Raw genomic sequence first — 6000 nt, forward strand, 5'->3', positions numbered from 1 at the left:
AATAATTCTAAATAAGGGATAAGGATCTTCTCTGGATCTTTTTTGTGAGGATTTAAAGATCAATAAATCATATCCGTTCATTGTACATCGTGCGGTCAGTTTTCGTTAGTTACTATTTATATTCAATTTTAAATTAAAATTTTAAAATGATTTCTAACCGTATAATGTAAAATAAACGAACACGATTAATTGATCATCCAAATCCCCACAAAAAGGATTCGGAGAGTATCCTATTCCCTAAATAAGATATCGGATTGGTTGATAATGTACAAAAGGACTAACCCCTGAAATAAAATTCGGCATCTCAAATTAAAAGAAGGTAGGTTCCGATTGTTTTTTTTTTATTATTATTATAATTTATTTGGAATTGGGCTGCTGGCCCAATTATATAAAAACCTCCCACCCATTTGATCCATAACGGACGTAATTAAGGTGCTTCAAATAAGGGTGTATAAATGAAAATAAAATGTGTGGTTGGCATTTCCCCAAAATTATGGTTAATAATATTTGTTAGAACAATTTATGTGCTGAGTTTGTAAAATCCACTCTAGTTTGATCTTTAGTTAATTCAAAGTAATATTAAAAAATAGGCTTAAATGTCAAAGTGGTCCATGTGTTATAGTCATATTGTCACATCCCGGTCCATGCTCCACATCCCGGGATCGACTCCGCCGTAGCACGATATTGTCCGCTTTTGGCCCCAACCACGCCCTCACGGTTTTGTTTCTGGGAGCTCACATGAGCAAAACTTCTTAGTGGGTCACCCATCCTAGAAATCCTCTGGCCATTTTCTCGCTTAACTTCGGAGTCACATCCCGGCCGGGGCCCCCACCACTTCCTGAGCTCGACTCCGTCGTAGCACGATATTGTCCACTTTGGGCCCTGACCATGTCCTCACGGTTTTGTTTCTGGGAACTCACACGAGAACTTCCCAGTGGATCAGCCATCTTAGGACTGCTTTCGCGCGAACTCGCTTACCTTCGTAGTTCCGATGGAACCCATAGCCAGTGAGTTCCCAAAAGGCCTCGTGCTAGGTAGAGATGAGAATATACATATAAGGCTTACATGATCCACTCCCTTGGGTGATGTGGGATGTTACACATATGGCCAATTTAGTCCACATGTTTTCTATTTGACTAATTTTGTCCTCGTATTGGTCTCTTTTAGTCAATTAATGACATTTCATTTAATTTCCTTTAAAAAATTCATAAGAAAAATAATATGAGATATAATTACCCTTTCTCTTTATAGAAAAATGCAAAATCAATGAGAAATAATACATAGAAGAGATAAAGCTTCCAATCTGAAAAATGATTAAGGTTGTGACATATAAAATAAAGGGGATAATCTTAGGGAGGAGGTCGGGGAGTTGGGAGGAAAATAAATTTTCTTTTAATTTTAAATTTTATTTCATTTTTAAATATTTTAAATCAAATAAAATTTTTTTTATAATAATTTATAATTTTTTTTTTTACCGAAATTAGATGGAAATGTTCTTAATTGGCTAATGAAGATAAATAGAATGACCAAATTGGCCAAATTGAAAACAGGGACTAAATTGACTCAATGACTAAAACATATGGACCATTTTAACATTTACTATTTAAGTGCATAAATGAGTTTCTATATGTTTTCTATTTTTAGGTATTTGATTATGAATGTAAAGAAAAAACTTACATTTTTGCCAGTTCTATATGTGCAAGTAAACACATGAAAAAAGTGAAGTAGTGAAAAGATTCTCATACTCATATTTTAGTAAACGCAAGAAAGTAATGAATCAAAACAATTGCAATTCAAATTACTTGGAAGTGAACATCCATAAGTTTGCACTTTCTTTATGCTAGTATTGAAATATATGTCTCCAAACTTACAAATGCCAACGCATTATTAGACACAAATGTCGAGTTTCAAAAGATATGTCTCTTGATCTACGCATATGACGTGTGATATGTCTCCTCATACTATAATCAAGTTAGTAGAAATTAGAGCAAAACTAAAAAGAAAAAAAAATTAAAAAAAAAAAAAAAAACAAACCAAACCAAACCAAATCAAATATATAATTAATAACCAGCTCCTTAAGCTATTTTTATGGAGTAATGCTAGAGAGACTAAATTTGGAAACTAAATGATGTGTCACTAATAGGAAATTAGCACGGTTATTAATGTTTAAGTAATAATTCAATCATCAACTTCCATATCATTTAGTTTACAAAATTTAGTCTATAAATTTAATCTCCCTAACATTATTCATTTTTATGTGCATTTTCTCTTTGATGCACTTGCCTAATTGGTGCTTAAACCTCCTGACGACAAATTGGACAAAGTCTCTCCTCACATACATCTAGCCACATCTCAATGCAATCCCTATGATACACGTGTCGACATCCAAGCATCACACACTTGTCTTGTTCCTCAAACGTCTCTAAGCAAACAATATGATCATCACCTCCAATGCAAAGTAGTTCACTCTTCTTGCTCATTAGATAGCTGAAAATTACGTAACACCACAGTCGCAGTTGCCGATGTGGAGTTGTCGTGATCATCAGCTCCCGACCAGATTCGATGTCATAGGTTAGAGCCGCTTGATCGGAATTGATGGTGTACCCGAAACAATATGCGATGGGGGCAATTATGAAGATGGGAAAAAGTAATAGGACGACAGCGAGTGCGATCAGCAAATAAAGTAAGACCGATGTGAATACGGCCATGAAACACATTAGGATAAGGACGAGTATGAAGCCGAGACAACATCTGAGGACAAACCACATTTTCTTCAAGTAGAAGGTAGGGATGATGGACGATGAATATTTGTTGACCCTAAAAACTACCAAGCTTACGTGACGCACAAACTGAGTAACTAATGAGCTAACTACGTCATTCGGTTTATGCGGGGCGTGCCAACTCGTCGGCTAAGGAGTACAATATGTTGATGTTGCGTTGGGTGCACTGTTGACTTTTTGATCTCGCGATTGTGGTCGAGGAAGGAACACTATCGGCCTTTGGGTTCTAGAGCTTGAAGACAAGGTTGCTAGTTCTACGAAGTTCACAAATCGTCGGCGCCATATTGGGTCACAGTGATTATATTTGTAAGGGTATAAGCACGCCGAATCAACACCAGAGTATATGGGCACATATACTCAAAACAGATATATGTCTTGATGGTAAATGTGGTTCAGCTGTCAGAATGCCGAACTCTAAAGCTTACTTGTGAGTATCCAATCATAAAACAACTCGGCATTCAATGTGCCGAGCCTTAGTAGACTGTAACACCTCACATCGCCGAAAAGGCTAATGAGATAACCTTTGCCAATAAAGACCCAAAAGTCTTTCTCGATCGAGACTTAGATAGATAACCAGTCGGCCTCGACATAGTGCTGTTTATCCAAACTGAAGGTATCACCGGTTGCCTTCACAGTGCTGTTTATCTAAACTGAAGATGTGTTGGCGAAAAAGAAAATAAAAATCTTAAGGTTGTTGAGAGAGTTTGCGCATGGCAGTTTGTGTGTTGAATTGGAGAGGGCTTGAATGATGCACCCCTCCTTCTATTTATAGTAGCAAACCTGCTTCTGATCGAATCAAACCTATACTCGGATTAGGACTCCTTATTCCGATCCAATCTGATCTTGGTCAATCCTACTCCTATTAGGACTTTGAACTCAACTTTTATTGGGCCGTATTCATTCCCAAATTTCAGCATCTTCATCATGCCGAGACTCCTTGTTGTATCAGGATTCAACTACCCCATCCTGATAGGACACGGCTAGCCCATGAGCAACGCTTCCGGGCCTAGAACAATTCTAAACTCAACCCAAACCAATATTTTGGGCCCAAAAAATATTATAATGAAAAGAATAAGCGAAGAGTATTTGTTTCCCCATAATGTTTGTGAATTGCATCAGTGGGGAAGATGGAGATGAAGGAAGAAGGAGAAAAGGACGAACCAATGAATCCACGACTACCGAGCTGAGTTTGATAGATGAGTTATGCTTGTCTTTGTTTGTTATATATAGAATAGTGTAGTTTCCAAAACTACAAGGGATTGGGTTATTCCTGAAAGGGAAGGGAAAAGACGAAACCTAAATGAAAGAGGAAAATTTAGTAAGATTAGGCTAAGGGTCTGCTAGCTTTTACTGTTTAAGTAGGGCTACGTGAGTAAGATGGATACGCAGCCGTGGAAATGTTTTGAGTCTTTTAATTTGTACAAAGTTATAGTTCGTTACCCTTGGTCAAATTGTTTATTCCCTTCATTATTTTTCCCGACTTTAATATATCAGTTATTCCTTGTTTTACAATCTACTTATATTTTTCTTCATTTGTAAGAGAGACAGTTGTAGGATTGAATGTTATGAATTGCAAGTTTCATATCAATTGAAAAGGTTGTTTCATTGTGTGTCTTAATCCAAATCCCAAAGCCCTTAGTGGCACATTCAATATTTAGACACACTTATTGACATGTTCTCTAATGGAGATGAGATCTATTATTTGTGTAAATTGTAAAGATCCGTAAATTCTGAACAGCCAAGGAAAAGCGAGAGGAAAAAAAACACACAAATGTTATTCTTACCACGTTTTTATACCATATTTGTATTAACTCTAATAAACTCACTCACTCACTCACATGTGTTAATGAACCTTACCTTTATTAAAAAAATGATACAAATGTAGCAAGTGTAACATTACTCAAAACAAGCATGCATGCAGTAGATTATTGACAATTAAAATCAACATGCATGCAAACATGTCAAAGCGGAAGCAAGGAAAATACCAATTATGCCTCAATCTTTTCCTCTTGATGGTTTCATACACCGGCAGCCGTCTTGAACCGATCACAAAGCAAAGGCTTCCATCTTCACCATTCCGAAAAGCCCACAACGTCACGAAATGTTGCTTCCCAATGAGTCCATGATCATGAACGATTTATTTTCATTTTGCTGGAAACAAAAACAACAAAAGCAAAAAGTCCCAGGATTTTATTAAGATTTATTTTCCTACGTTTTCTCGGCAACCAAACAAGGGAACCCAGATCTGCTCCTCACCAGATTATCCATGACATGAATGCATAATCTTCAACTAAATAGAAAAAATTCCGCGAAATCAAAAGCTAGAAACTTTGAGCAATTAAACGAACTTAAAGTCGGATACGATGGAAAATTAGCTAATTATTGCGATTCGATCCTTATTTGGATCGGTTTCTCAAATAGTTCACGAATAACAATTTAATTTAATCAACCCAGCTGAAAATTTTGCATAAAAATACCAAAAGCAATGAAGAACACAAAATAGGGGGAGAAATAGAGACCTGGATTGGAAGAGAAATGGTGAAATCCTAAATTGAGCTGCTTGGTTCAAAAACACATTTGTCACTCTTTTTTTTTCTTTTGCATTTTTTTCTATTTTCCGACCGCACGTGACTATTATGCAATTTTTGTTGAAACAATGTTTTATTTAATTTTTGTATTGGCGTTAGATTTGACTTGCACCTATAAAACTTCTAGATTGAGAAGTTGGGGTACTGTCTTATAGCTCGTTTGGATGTGCTTTTAAAATGACTGAAAGCGATTTTGGTTAAAATGTTTTTTGAACCAATCCTTAGTTAAAATGCAAGTAAATTCTAGAAATGCACTTAAAGTGCTTCCTAGAAGAAGCACATAACTGGTGTTTCTTGCAGAAATTACTTCAAGTGCTTTTGGAATTGAAAAACATTTTCTCTAAAAACACGTTCAATCATTATAAAAGCACATCCAAACAATCACTTAGTGATTACGGTATTTCTCAAACTATTGCTGTCATGAATTTAAACATTTATTTCTTTTTATAGTTTGTATTTATTATAAAAATATCGTTTATATAAAAATGATTATAAACAAGAGACAAGGATTATCTTCGGATTCTTTTTGTGGAGATTCAGAAATCAATCAATTGTATTCGTTCATCGTATATTGTGCGGCCAGTTTTCATTATGTACTATTTATATTCAATTTAAAATTTAAAATAATTTTT

This window comes from Malus sylvestris, chromosome 15, assembly GCF_916048215.2.
Source record: "Malus sylvestris chromosome 15, drMalSylv7.2, whole genome shotgun sequence".
Classification (NCBI taxonomy): domain Eukaryota; kingdom Viridiplantae; phylum Streptophyta; class Magnoliopsida; order Rosales; family Rosaceae; genus Malus; species Malus sylvestris.